At 31.0% G+C, this 16,019-nt stretch overlaps 1 long non-coding RNA gene across 2 annotated transcripts in view; it reads left to right on the forward strand.

Moving 5' to 3' along the window:
* LOC127738255 (uncharacterized) overlaps nt 1-16,019 on the forward strand; it is a 39,381-nt gene that overhangs the window by 5,663 nt on the left and 17,699 nt on the right. For both annotated transcript variants that reach the window (XR_007999970.1, XR_007999969.1), the window contains exon 4: nt 827-2,031. This is a non-coding gene — a long non-coding RNA (uncharacterized LOC127738255). The remainder of the gene's footprint in view (nt 1-826; nt 2,032-16,019) is intronic.

Genomic DNA, 16,019 nt, shown 5'->3' on the forward strand with positions numbered 1-16,019 from the left:
CTATCAATGATAGCATGGAAAATGAACAAAACGATTCCAAGAATGATTTAAAAGAGACACGTTGTGATAAAGAATTGTAATGGTGTTGTATTTGTATTTTCTTGGGATAGAATATTCTATAAACTTTCTATGCACTGTTAATTTATATATTGGTAATATGAGTTCTGCTTTAAAACTTAACATTTGCATTATGCGATAATATGACAATGATAATAGATTTATTATCAATCATTTTCGTACAAATTATAAGCCTGGTATATGATGAGTTCTTTCTTTATTTTATTTACGATTTACTCATACTAACTAAGTGATAGAACAAAGATGTTTCCGCTTACTTATCGCTTTATCGACGCCCTTTCCTCTGTGCACACATGAATTGTTTCTTGTCAGTAGTTAACTTGATCAGATATGTTGTCGGTTGGTTGCCTCTTAGTCAAGGTACTTGTGGTTGTTCGACATCTATTTGTAACCTAATTCAAGTACATCATTTCAGCAGCTTGCATTACAGTCTTTTTGTTTTTTTTTAACTCTTTCATCAACGTCCAATCGACTCGAAATACAAGTATATGACTAGATAGAACATAACTTTGTGACAGCCGATCTTCGCTGGAAAGTCAAAAATCTTCCCATAAAAAATGTATAATCTGAAGTCGTTCAACTGTCAAGAAAACGCTCTTTGACATGTCTTGTATCCTATTATTTACACAGTCAATAAATGCATGTATGCAATCAAATGTATCTATAACTAAATATGACAAATCTATGATAATATATTATTTATTTACAAGTATGCATGCTTGTTAATTAACATTTTCTTGCGTTGTAGGTTTGGTTTATGAAGTCCAAGCAGAACATTGCTACAAGAATCATTACCTTCTTCCTTAAAATGTTTCATCATATATACACGTCACCAAAGGCTATTATTGAAATGTTACCATATTTGAAAAAAAATGAATTGTAATATATTGTAATTAATTAGGAACTACAGAACCATATGTAATACTGTCGTTTCAAATTTACTTCAAGTTCGATATGACAAAATGTTCATGAGAATAATTCATATTCTTTAAATATGATTGACATTGGAATCTAGTCATTGGGTTAAATAAGTCCAATTCTTTCGATATAGAATTGAATAATATTCATTTCTAATTTAACATAAATGAAAGCAAGAAGTGGAAACATTTTGCATGAAGCGTGAACGCGCTTCTTGCTAGATATGAGTTTAAGTGGCCTATCGGTTCATAACGATATATGTCATATATTGGTTTTGTTGTGTTGAGGTTCGTGTTGCTCAGTACTTTGTTTTCTGTGTTGTATTTTGTATGCTGTTGTTTGTCTCTTGGCACTGGCGTTATCAATATCAAAAAATCAGGAGATGTAATATGATTGCCAATGAGACAACTATCCACCAGAGTTCAAATAAAGTGGATATAAGCAATATAGGTAACCGTGTAGTCTTAAACAATGAGAACAACCCATACGGTATAGTCGGCTATAAAAGGCACCGACATGAAACATATGAAACAATTAAAATGAGAAAACTAATGGCATCGGTTTGTTTACGACTAATGAGTTTGAATGTCCCTTTCGTATCTTTAGCCTCTCTTTTATTGACTCGTCTGCTGCCCGCCCATAACTTCCCCTCATTTTCAAAAAGTATTTATAAAACGTTATAAAGTGAAAATAAACTCATCATAGATACCAGGATTGAAATTTTGTATTTGCGCCAGACGCGCGTTTCGTCTACAAAAGACTCATCAGTGACGCTCGAACCGACCTTGTCCACAATAATCCTTAAAGTGTTTATCTGTAAAAGAGAACATGATTGGTGTTACTAAAAAACTATAGCTTTTAAGGAACACATAAGTAAATTGAAAAAAATCTTTAAAAAAGCGTTTTAGGAAGAGATACATATGTATTCCTCTTTTCTTGTTTCATGGAACACACAATCGTAATCCAGCCTTATCATATCTGTGACTACAGATGAAAAGTATGAAGAAATCATTGTAGTCATTTGAGGCAATGTTTGTAAGTATTTAACAAATATTAGGTTATATCTTGACTTACATCTACAAATTGACAATGATGGTCGGTCGGTCGAGAACAAAACTTTGCGACAACAGAGATGATTTCAGCCTCCCAATTGTAAACTTTCCCATTTCAATGTAGCAACATCCCAGCAACACCTTTATATGGAGTATCTATCTCCTATTTGATACGATATTCCAGAGGTGGCATTTCCCATCTTGATTTTCTTGATAGAGGGTTGCTGCTTACAAGAAAGCTTTTGAACCAAGTTGAAACCATCCCTTCGGAAATTTTACTGACGCCATCACGAGTTGGTTGACCGTTATGAAATACATGTAACTGTTTCACAGATGACGACAGATATGATCCAATTGTTGTAACCACAATCCCGTCCAATTTTCTCGAACGTATACTACCGAGTTAGACTTATTACCGGGTTTGTACTTACATGAGCAGCACGACGGGTGCCACATGTGGATCAAGATCTGCTTACCCTTCCTTACCTTGATACGATATTCCAGAGCTTGCATTTCCTGGTCCAAGGACACAGTTATCATCCTTTGGTTTTCGTTGTCTACGAATATAGTCCCTAGTGTGAACAGTGTATAACTTGCATTTTTTTTTTGATACACTTTCCCAATTTATTTCTTGATATTTTATGCATGAAATATTAAGTAAGGGGATGAAATTACATGTTAAAAAAGTTTGGGTGCTGAATCTTTATGTTAAGTAGTGATTTGGTCCAGTTAAAAAAGGTCAAAAATTAGAATGTCTGAAGATGTCAAACTGAATTTTAGCCCCCCTTAACACAGAATTGTCAATATTTTGAGTTAGAGCTGGTAGAAGTTTCTATAATTTTGATATTATTTGTATCAATAGTAGTACACTACACTGTAAAAATCTTTTTGAGATAGAGCAGGTGCGATTTTTTTAATTTGAATTTATTGTCTAAAAGAAATGCACTACGAAATAACTGTGTTCTCGGGCCTAAGAGATGAATTCCGTGAATGTAGATTCTGTACTTTGGCAACTTTCCTGAATGGTTTGCTGGTTTCAATTTGTCAAACTCAATAAAAGTAAAGGATTTACATCTTTGTTTGACAGAAATTCTGTTAAAATGTCCCATTTTGGCATTATACGGCTAAAATAAGCATTTTAAAGCAGTTTCCATTTTATGCCAAAGAGCCATGCTGACTTTCTATCTGACAGCTTTTTATGTTCCTGATATTTGTGTTTCTATGCTTAAATCAAATTTAATTAACCATTTGTGAACTCGCAATCTAGAGAAAAGTATATTATCACAGAAAAAATGTGCAGAATATTTGTATTTATGTCCCTGGTTAAACGGCCTGTTTGATGTATGTGAAATGTGAAGAGCTTTGTACATAAAATCTGTAGTCCATCACAAATATTTCACTAAATCTGTAAAAAAAAACACTTTACAATGATCAGTACACCCTATTCATTTCATATGCTACCATAATTTTTTTTCTTTAGGATAGTAAGTGGTTCAAATATAGGCCAAATGAGACTAAAACTACATGCAAGTTTTCCATTGAAAAGTGAAAAACTGGTCATCAGACCATACTGTCTGCAAAAAAAAGTTGAATTCAAGAGTCCTTTTGCAACTAGACTTCTTGTATCATGACATCTTAGCATAGAAATGAGCAAAAAGTAACAAATTTCAATTTCTTATAGCCTCTGTGTGCATTTTTATATGTAAATATGGGCTACGGCCTAAATCGACTCTAAATAATTTTCAGTCTTACATGGCCTAAGACCATTTTATACTCATGTGGTATGCTTTTTTGTAACTTTTCTTTACATTTAAAGTACATTTAATATATATGGAAGAATAATGTATGGATAAAAAACTTCAAAAACTTCAAATTGGTTGAAAAAAATGCATGTTTATGTAAGGCTTCCCTTAATTCGAAAATCTCTATTTTCAGGTACAGGCTCATATAAATTTGACTTTTGAATAACTGTAATAAATCTGATAAATCAAATGAGTATTCCGTTGCTTTTAATACTTATTATATTAAATTCAAGAGTACTTAAAAAGCAAATTTTTGCAATATTTAAATTTTTTAGGCCAAAATCTTGACAGTTGAAAATATTTGATTTAAACGTCAAAAATAAACATCCAAATTTCAATATTAAAATGGCCCTAGTTTCTATAATATATATTCTATGGCCATGAAACTTGGCCAACTATCTTATAATTGCCTAGGGTAAGGTAATGCAAAGTTTTATTAAAATTGGTCAAGTCTTTCTATCCTATTAGGTCCAAGGACACAGTTATCGTCCTTTGGTTTTCGTTGTCTACGAATATAGTCCCTAGTGTGAACAGTGTATAACTTGCATTTTTTTTTTGATAGATACACTTTCCCAATTTATTTCTTGATATTTTATGCATGAAATATTAAGTAAGGGGATGAAATTACATGTTAAAACAATTTGGGTGCTGAATCTTTATGTTAAGTAGTGATTTGGTCCAGTTAAAAAAGGTCAAAAATTAGAATGTCTGAAGCTGTCAAACTGAATTTTAGCCCCCCTTAACACAGAATTGTCAATATTTTGAGTTAGAGCTGGTAGAAGTTTCTATAATTTTGATATTATTTGTATCAATAGTAGTACACTACACTGTAAAAATCTTTTTGAGATAAAGCAGGTGCGATTTTTTTAATTTGAATTTATTGTCTAAAATAAATGCACTACGAAATAACTGTGTTCTCGGGCCTAAGAGATGAATTCCGTGAATGTAGATTCTGTACTTCGGCAACTTTCCTGAATGGTTTGCTGGTTTCAATTTGTCAAACTCAATAAAAGTAAAGGATTTACATCTTTGTTTGACAGAAATTCTGTTAAAATGTCCCATTTTGGCATTATACGGCTAAACTAAGCATTTTAAAGCAGTTTCCATTTTATGCCTAAGAGCCATGCTGACTTTCTATCTGACAGCTTTTTATGTTCCTGATATTTGTGTTTCTATGCTTAAATCAAATTTAATTAACCATTTGTGAACTCGCAATCTAGAGAAAAGTATATTATCACAGAAAAAATGTGCAGAATATTTGTATTTATGTCCCTGGTTAAACGGCCTGTTTGATGTATGTGAAATGTGAAGAGCTTTGTACATAAAATCTGTAGTCCATCACAAATATTTCACTAAATCTGTAAAAAAAGCACTTTACAATGATCAGTACACCCTATTCATTGCATATGCTACCATAATTTTTTTTCTTTAGGATAGTAAGTGGTTAACATATATGCCAAATGAGACTAAAACTACATGCAAGTTTTCCATTGAAAAGTGAAAAACTGGTCATCAGACCATACTGTCTGCAAAAAAAAGTTGAATTCAAGTGTCCTTTTGCAACTAGACTTCTTGTATCATGACATCTTAGCATAGAAATGAGCAAAAAGTAACAAATTTCAATTTCTTATAGCCTCTGTGTGCATTTTTATATGTAAATATGGGCTACGGCCTAAATCGACTCTAAATAATTCTCAGTCTTACATGGCCTAGAACATTTTATACTCATGTGGTATGCTTTTGTGTAACTTTTCTTTACATTTAAAGTACATTTAATATATATGGAAGAATAATGTATGGATGAAAAACTTCAAAAACTTCAAATTGGTTGAAAAAAATGCATGTTTATGTAAGGCTTCCCTTAATTCGAAAATCTCTATTTTCAGGCACAGGCTCATATAAATTTGACTTTTGAATAACTGAAATAAATCTGATAAATCAAATGAGTATTCCGTTGCTTTTAATACTTATTATATTAAATTCAAGAGTACTTAAAAAGCAAATTTTTGCAATATTTAAATTTTTTAGGCCAAAATCTTGACAGTTGAAAATATTTGATTTAAACGTCAAAAATAAACATCCAAATTTCAATATTAAAATGGCCCTAGTTTCTATAATATATATTCTATGGCCATGAAACTTGGCCAACTATCTTATAATTGCCTAGGGTTAGGTAATGCAAAGTTTTATTAAAATTGGTCAAGTCTTTCTATCCTATTAGGTCCAAGGACACAGTTATCGTCCTTTGGTTTTCGTTGTCTACGAATATAGTCCCTAGTGTGAACAGTGTATAACTTGCATTTTTTTTTTGATAGATACACTTTCCCAATTTATTTCTTGATATTTTATGCATGAAATATTAAGTAAGGGGATGAAATTACATGTTAAAAAAATTTGGGTGCTGAATCTTTATGTTAAGTAGTGATTTGGTCCAGTTAAAAAAGGTCAAAAATTAGAATGTCTGAAGCTGTCAAACTGAATTTTAGCCCCCCTTAACACAGAATTGTCAATATTTTGAGTTAGAGCTGGTAGAAGTTTCTATAATTTTGATATTATTTGTATCAATAGTAGTACACTACACTGTAAAAATCTTTTTGAGATAGAGCAGGTGCGATTTTTTTAATTTGAATTTATTGTCTAAAAGAAATGCACTACGAAATAACTGTGTTCTCGGGCCTAAGAGATGAATTCCGTGCATGAATGTAGATTCTGTACTTTGGCAACTTTCCTGAATGGTTTGCTGGTTTCAATTTGTCAAACTCAATAAAAGTAAAGGATTTACATCTTTGTTTGACAGAAATTCTGTTAAAATGTCCCATTTTGGCATTATACGGCTAAACTAAGCATTTTAAAGCAGTTTCCATTTTATGCCTAAGAGCCATGCTGACTTTCTATCTGACAGCTTTTTATGTTCCTGATATTTGTGTTTCTATGCTTAAATCAAATTTAATTAACCATTTGTGAACTCGCAATCTAGAGAAAAGTATATTATCACAGAAAAAATGTGCAGAATATTTGTATTTATGTCCCTGGTTAAACGGCCTGTTTGATGTATGTGAAATGTGAAGAGCTTTGTACATAAAATCTGTAGTCCATCACAAATATTTCACTAAATCTGTAAAAAAAGCACTTTACAATGATCAGTACACCCTATTCATTGCATATGCTACCATAATTTTTTTTCTTTAGGATAGTAAGTGGTTAAAATATATGCCAAATGAGACTAAAACTACATGCAAGTTTTCCATTGAAAAGTGAAAAACTGGTCATCAGACCATACTGTCTGCAAAAAAAAGTTGAATTCAAGTGTCCTTTTGCAACTAGACTTCTTGTATCATGACATCTTAGCATAGAAATGAGCAAAAAGTAACAAATTTCAATTTCTTATAGCCTCTGTGTGCATTTTTATATGTAAATATGGGCTACGGCCTAAATCGACTCTAAATAATTCTCAGTCTTACATGGCCTAAGAACATTTTATACTCATGTGGTATGCTTTTGTGTAACTTTTCTTTACATTTAAAGTACATTTAATATATATGGAAGAATAATGTATGGATGAAAAACTTCAAAAACTTCAAATTGGTTGAAAAAAATGCATGTTTATGTAAGGCTTCCCTTAATTCGAAAATCTCTATTTTCAGGCACAGGCTCATATAAATTTGACTTTTGAATAACTGAAATAAATCTGATAAATCAAATGAGTATTCCGTTGCTTTTAATACTTATTATATTAAATTCAAGAGTACTTAAAAAGCAAATTTTTGCAATATTTAAATTTTTTAGGCCAAAATCTTGACAGTTGAAAATATTTGATTTAAACGTCAAAAATAAACATCCAAATTTCAATATTAAAATGGCCCTAGTTTCTATAATATATATTCTATGGCCATGAAACTTGGCCAACTATCTTATAATTGCCTAGGGTTAGGTAATGCAAAGTTTTATTAAAATTGGTCAAGTCTTTCTATCCTATTAGGTCCAAGGACACAGTTATCGTCCTTTGGTTTTCGTTGTCTACGAATATAGTCCCTAGTGTGAACAGTGTATAACTTGCATTTTTTTTTTTGATAGATACACTTTCCCAATTTATTTCTTGATATTTTATGCATGAAATATTAAGTAAGGGGATGAAATTACATGTTAAAAAAATTTGGGTGCTGAATCTTTATGTTAAGTAGTGATTTGGTCCAGTTAAAAAAGGTCAAAAATTAGAATGTCTGAAGCTGTCAAACTGAATTTTAGCCCCCCTTAACACAGAATTGTCAATATTTTGAGTTAGAGCTGGTAGAAGTTTCTATAATTTTGATATTATTTGTATCAATAGTAGTACACTACACTGTAAAAATCTTTTTGAGATAGAGCAGGTGCGATTTTTTTAATTTGAATTTATTGTCTAAAAGAAATGCACTACGAAATAACTGTGTTCTCGGGCCTAAGAGATGAATTCCGTGCATGAATGTAGATTCTGTACTTTGGCAACTTTCCTGAATGGTTTGCTGGTTTCAATTTGTCAAACTCAATAAAAGTAAAGGATTTACATCTTTGTTTGACAGAAATTCTGTTAAAATGTCCCATTTTGGCATTATACGGCTAAACTAAGCATTTTAAAGCAGTTTCCATTTTATGCCTAAGAGCCATGCTGACTTTCTATCTGACAGCTTTTTATGTTCCTGATATTTGTGTTTCTATGCTTAAATCAAATTTAATTAACCATTTGTGAACTCGCAATCTAGAGAAAAGTATATTATCACAGAAAAAATGTGCAGAATATTTGTATTTATGTCCCTGGTTAAACGGCCTGTTTGATGTATGTGAAATGTGAAGAGCTTTGTACATAAAATCTGTAGTCCATCACAAATATTTCACTAAATCTGTAAAAAAAACACTTTACAATGATCAGTACACCCTATTCATTTCATATGCTACCATAATTTTTTTTCTTTAGGATAGTAAGTGGTTCAAATATATGCCAAATGAGACTAAAACTACATGCAAGTTTTCCATTGAAAAGTGAAAAACTGGTCATCAGACCATACTGTCTGCAAAAAAAAGTTGAATTCAAGAGTCCTTTTGCAACTAGACTTCTTGTATCATGACATCTTAGCATAGAAATGAGCAAAAAGTAACAAATTTCAATTTCTTATAGCCTCTGTGTGCATTTTTATATGTAAATATGGGCTACGGCCTAAATCGACTCTAAATAATTCTCAGTCTTACATGGCCTAAGACCATTTTATACTCATGTGGTATGCTTTTGTGTAACTTTTCTTTACATTTAAAGTACATTTAATATATATGGAAGAATAATGTATGGATAAAAAACTTCAAAAACTTCAAATTGGTTGAAAAAAATGCATGTTTATGTAAGGCTTCCCTTAATTCGAAAATCTCTATTTTCAGGCACAGGCTCATATAAATTTGACTTTTGAATAACTGAAATAAATCTGATAAATCAAATGAGTATTCCGTTGCTTTTAATACTTATTATATTAAATTCAAGAGTACTTAAAAAGCAAATTTTTGCAATATTTAAATTTTTTAGGCCAAAATCTTGACAGTTGAAAATATTTGATTTAAACGTCAAAAATAAACATCCAAATTTCAATATTAAAATGGCCCTAGTTTCTATAATATATATTCTATGGCCATGAAACTTGGCCAACTATCTTATAATTGCCTAGGGTTAGGTAATGCAAAGTTTTATTAAAATTGGTCAAGTCTTTCTATCCTATTAGGTCCAAGGACACAATTATCGTCCTTTGGTTTTCGTTGTCTACGAATATAGTCCCTAGTGTGAACAGTGTATAACTTGCATTTTTTTTTTGATAGATACACTTTCCCAATTTATTTCTTGATATTTTATGCATGAAATATTAAGTAAGGGGATGAAATTACATGTTAAAAAAATTTGGGTGCTGAATCTTTATGTTAAGTAGTGATTTGGTCCAGTTAAAAAAGGTCAAAAATTAGAATGTCTGAAGCTGTCAAACTGAATTTTAGCCCCCCTTAACACAGAATTGTCAATATTTTGAGTTAGAGCTGGTAGAAGTTTCTATAATTTTGATATTATTTGTATCAATAGTAGTACACTACACTGTAAAAATCTTTTTGAGATAGAGCAGGTGCGATTTTTTTAATTTGAATTTATTGTCTAAAAGAAATGCACTACGAAATAACTGTGTTCTCGGGCCTAAGAGATGAATTCCGTGCATGAATGTAGATTCTGTACTTTGGCAACTTTCCTGAATGGTTTGCTGGTTTCAATTTGTCAAACTCAATAAAAGTAAAGGATTTACATCTTTGTTTGACAGAAATTCTGTTAAAATGTCCCATTTTGGCATTATACGGCTAAACTAAGCATTTTAAAGCAGTTTCCATTTTATGCCTAAGAGCCATGCTGACTTTCTATCTGACAGCTTTTTATGTTCCTGATATTTGTGTTTCTATGCTTAAATCAAATTTAATTAACCATTTGTGAACTCGCAATCTAGAGAAAAGTATATTATCACAGAAAAAATGTGCAGAATATTTGTATTTATGTCCCTGGTTAAACGGCCTGTTTGATGTATGTGAAATGTGAAGAGCTTTGTACATAAAATCTGTAGTCCATCACAAATATTTCACTAAATCTGTAAAAAAAACACTTTACAATGATCAGTACACCCTATTCATTTCATATGCTACCATAATTTTTTTTCTTTAGGATAGTAAGTGGTTCAAATATATGCCAAATGAGACTAAAACTACATGCAAGTTTTCCATTGAAAAGTGAAAAACTGGTCATCAGACCATACTGTCTGCAAAAAAAAGTTGAATTCAAGAGTCCTTTTGCAACTAGACTTCTTGTATCATGACATCTTAGCATAGAAATGAGCAAAAAGTAACAAATTTCAATTTCTTATAGCCTCTGTGTGCATTTTTATATGTAAATATGGGCTACGGCCTAAATCGACTCTAAATAATTCTCAGTCTTACATGGCCTAAGACCATTTTATACTCATGTGGTATGCTTTTGTGTAACTTTTCTTTACATTTAAAGTACATTTAATATATATGGAAGAATAATGTATGGATAAAAAACTTCAAAAACTTCAAATTGGTTGAAAAAAATGCATGTTTATGTAAGGCTTCCCTTAATTCGAAAATCTCTATTTTCAGGCACAGGCTCATATAAATTTGACTTTTGAATAACTGAAATAAATCTGATAAATCAAATGAGTATTCCGTTGCTTTTAATACTTATTATATTAAATTCAAGAGTACTTAAAAAGCAAATTTTTGCAATATTTAAATTTTTTAGGCCAAAATCTTGACAGTTGAAAATATTTGATTTAAACGTCAAAAATAAACATCCAAATTTCAATATTAAAATGGCCCTAGTTTCTATAATATATATTCTATGGCCATGAAACTTGGCCAACTATCTTATAATTGCCTAGGGTTAGGTAATGCAAAGTTTTATTAAAATTGGTCAAGTCTTTCTATCCTATTAGGTCCAAGGACACAATTATCGTCCTTTGGTTTTCGTTGTCTACGAATATAGTCCCTAGTGTGAACAGTGTATAACTTGCATTTTTTTTTTGATAGATACACTTTCCCAATTTATTTCTTGATATTTTATGCATGAAATATTAAGTAAGGGGATGAAATTACATGTTAAAAAAATTTGGGTGCTGAATCTTTATGTTAAGTAGTGATTTGGTCCAGTTAAAAAAGGTCAAAAATTAGAATGTCTGAAGCTGTCAAACTGAATTTTAGCCCCCCTTAACACAGAATTGTCAATATTTTGAGTTAGAGCTGGTAGAAGTTTCTATAATTTTGATATTATTTGTATCAATAGTAGTACACTACACTGTAAAAATCTTTTTGAGATAGAGCAGGTGCGATTTTTTTAATTTGAATTTATTGTCTAAAAGAAATGCACTACGAAATAACTGTGTTCTCGGGCCTAAGAGATGAATTCCGTGCATGAATGTAGATTCTGTACTTTGGCAACTTTCCTGAATGGTTTGCTGGTTTCAATTTGTCAAACTCAATAAAAGTAAAGGATTTACATCTTTGTTTGACAGAAATTCTGTTAAAATGTCCCATTTTGGCATTATACGGCTAAACTAAGCATTTTAAAGCAGTTTCCATTTTATGCCTAAGAGCCATGCTGACTTTCTATCTGACAGCTTTTTATGTTCCTGATATTTGTGTTTCTATGCTTAAATCAAATTTAATTAACCATTTGTGAACTCGCAATCTAGAGAAAAGTATATTATCACAGAAAAAATGTGCAGAATATTTGTATTTATGTCCCTGGTTAAACGGCCTGTTTGATGTATGTGAAATGTGAAGAGCTTTGTACATAAAATCTGTAGTCCATCACAAATATTTCACTAAATCTGTAAAAAAAACACTTTACAATGATCAGTACACCCTATTCATTTCATATGCTACCATAATTTTTTTTCTTTAGGATAGTAAGTGGTTCAAATATATGCCAAATGAGACTAAAACTACATGCAAGTTTTCCATTGAAAAGTGAAAAACTGGTCATCAGACCATACTGTCTGCAAAAAAAAGTTGAATTCAAGAGTCCTTTTGCAACTAGACTTCTTGTATCATGACATCTTAGCATAGAAATGAGCAAAAAGTAACAAATTTCAATTTCTTATAGCCTCTGTGTGCATTTTTATATGTAAATATGGGCTACGGCCTAAATCGACTCTAAATAATTCTCAGTCTTACATGGCCTAAGACCATTTTATACTCATGTGGTATGCTTTTGTGTAACTTTTCTTTACATTTAAAGTACATTTAATATATATGGAAGAATAATGTATGGATAAAAAACTTCAAAAACTTCAAATTGGTTGAAAAAAATGCATGTTTATGTAAGGCTTCCCTTAATTCGAAAATCTCTATTTTCAGGCACAGGCTCATATAAATTTGACTTTTGAATAACTGAAATAAATCTGATAAATCAAATGAGTATTCCGTTGCTTTTAATACTTATTATATTAAATTCAAGAGTACTTAAAAAGCAAATTTTTGCAATATTTAAATTTTTTAGGCCAAAATCTTGACAGTTGAAAATATTTGATTTAAACGTCAAAAATAAACATCCAAATTTCAATATTAAAATGGCCCTAGTTTCTATAATATATATTCTATGGCCATGAAACTTGGCCAACTATCTTATAATTGCCTAGGGTTAGGTAATGCAAAGTTTTATTAAAATTGGTCAAGTCTTTCTATCCTATTAGGTCCAAGGACACAGTTATCGTCCTTTGGTTTTCGTTGTCTACGAATATAGTCCCTAGTGTGAACAGTGTATAACTTGCATTTTTTTTTTGATAGATACACTTTCCCAATTTATTTCTTGATATTTTATGCATGAAATATTAAGTAAGGGGATGAAATTACATGTTAAAAAAATTTGGGTGCTGAATCTTTATGTTAAGTAGTGATTTGGTCCAGTTAAAAAAGGTCAAAAATTAGAATGTCTGAAGCTGTCAAACTGAATTTTAGCCCCCCTTAACACAGAATTGTCAATATTTTGAGTTAGAGCTGGTAGAAGTTTCTATAATTTTGATATTATTTGTATCAATAGTAGTACACTACACTGTAAAAATCTTTTTGAGATAGAGCAGGTGCGATTTTTTTAATTTGAATTTATTGTCTAAAAGAAATGCACTACGAAATAACTGTGTTCTCGGGCCTAAGAGATGAATTCCGTGCATGAATGTAGATTCTGTACTTTGGCAACTTTCCTGAATGGTTTGCTGGTTTCAATTTGTCAAACTCAATAAAAGTAAAGGATTTACATCTTTGTTTGACAGAAATTCTGTTAAAATGTCCCATTTTGGCATTATACGGCTAAACTAAGCATTTTAAAGCAGTTTCCATTTTATGCCTAAGAGCCATGCTGACTTTCTATCTGACAGCTTTTTATGTTCCTGATATTTGTGTTTCTATGCTTAAATCAAATTTAATTAACCATTTGTGAACTCGCAATCTAGAGAAAAGTATATTATCACAGAAAAAATGTGCAGAATATTTGTATTTATGTCCCTGGTTAAACGGCCTGTTTGATGTATGTGAAATGTGAAGAGCTTTGTACATAAAATCTGTAGTCCATCACAAATATTTCACTAAATCTGTAAAAAAAACACTTTACAATGATCAGTACACCCTATTCATTTCATATGCTACCATAATTTTTTTTCTTTAGGATAGTAAGTGGTTCAAATATATGCCAAATGAGACTAAAACTACATGCAAGTTTTCCATTGAAAAGTGAAAAACTGGTCATCAGACCATACTGTCTGCAAAAAAAAGTTGAATTCAAGAGTCCTTTTGCAACTAGACTTCTTGTATCATGACATCTTAGCATAGAAATGAGCAAAAAGTAACAAATTTCAATTTCTTATAGCCTCTGTGTGCATTTTTATATGTAAATATGGGCTACGGCCTAAATCGACTCTAAATAATTCTCAGTCTTACATGGCCTAAGACCATTTTATACTCATGTGGTATGCTTTTGTGTAACTTTTCTTTACATTTAAAGTACATTTAATATATATGGAAGAATAATGTATGGATAAAAAACTTCAAAAACTTCAAATTGGTTGAAAAAAATGCATGTTTATGTAAGGCTTCCCTTAATTCGAAAATCTCTATTTTCAGGCACAGGCTCATATAAATTTGACTTTTGAATAACTGAAATAAATCTGATAAATCAAATGAGTATTCCGTTGCTTTTAATACTTATTATATTAAATTCAAGAGTACTTAAAAAGCAAATTTTTGCAATATTTAAATTTTTTAGGCCAAAATCTTGACAGTTGAAAATATTTGATTTAAACGTCAAAAATAAACATCCAAATTTCAATATTAAAATGGCCCTAGTTTCTATAATATATATTCTATGGCCATGAAACTTGGCCAACTATCTTATAATTGCCTAGGGTTAGGTAATGCAAAGTTTTATTAAAATTGGTCAAGTCTTTCTATCCTATTAGGTCCAAGGACACAGTTATCGTCCTTTGGTTTTCGTTGTCTACGAATATAGTCCCTAGTGTGAACAGTGTATAACTTGCATTTTTTTTTTGATAGATACACTTTCCCAATTTATTTCTTGATATTTTATGCATGAAATATTAAGTAAGGGGATGAAATTACATGTTAAAAAAATTTGGGTGCTGAATCTTTATGTTAAGTAGTGATTTGGTCCAGTTAAAAAGGTCAAAAATTAGAATGTCTGAAGCTGTCAAACTGAATTTTAGCCCCCCTTAACACAGAATTGTCAATATTTTGAGTTAGAGCTGGTAGAAGTTTCTATAATTTTGATATTATTTGTATCAATAGTAGTACACTACACTGTAAAAATCTTTTTGAGATAGAGCAGGTGCGATTTTTTTAATTTGAATTTATTGTCTAAAAGAAATGCACTACGAAATAACTGTGTTCTCGGGCCTAAGAGATGAATTCCGTGCATGAATGTAGATTCTGTACTTTGGCAACTTTCCTGAATGGTTTGCTGGTTTCAATTTGTCAAACTCAATAAAAGTAAAGGATTTACATCTTTGTTTGACAGAAATTCTGTTAAAATGTCCCATTTTGGCATTATACGGCTAAACTAAGCATTTTAAAGCAGTTTCCATTTTATGCCTAAGAGCCATGCTGACTTTCTATCTGACAGCTTTTTATGTTCCTGATATTTGTGTTTCTATGCTTAAATCAAATTTAATTAACCATTTGTGAACTCGCAATCTAGAGAAAAGTATATTATCACAGAAAAAATGTGCAGAATATTTGTATTTATGTCCCTGGTTAAACGGCCTGTTTGATGTATGTGAAATGTGAAGAGCTTTGTACATAAAATCTGTAGTCCATCACAAATATTTCACTAAATCTGTAAAAAAAACACTTTACAATGATCAGTACACCCTATTCATTTCATATGCTACCATAATTTTTTTTCTTTAGGATAGTAAGTGGTTCAAATATATGCCAAATGAGACTAAAACTACATGCAAGTTTTCCATTGAAAAGTGAAAAACTGGTCATCAGACCATACTGTCTGCAAAAAAAAGTTGAATTCAAGAGTCCTTTTGCAACTAGACTTCTTGTATCATGACATCTTAGCATAGAAATGAGCAAAAAGTAACAAATTTCA

Source organism: Mytilus californianus, unplaced genomic scaffold, assembly GCF_021869535.1.
Source record: "Mytilus californianus isolate M0D057914Y unplaced genomic scaffold, xbMytCali1.0.p SCAF_4, whole genome shotgun sequence".
In the NCBI taxonomy this organism is placed as follows: Eukaryota; Metazoa; Mollusca; class Bivalvia; order Mytilida; family Mytilidae; genus Mytilus; species Mytilus californianus.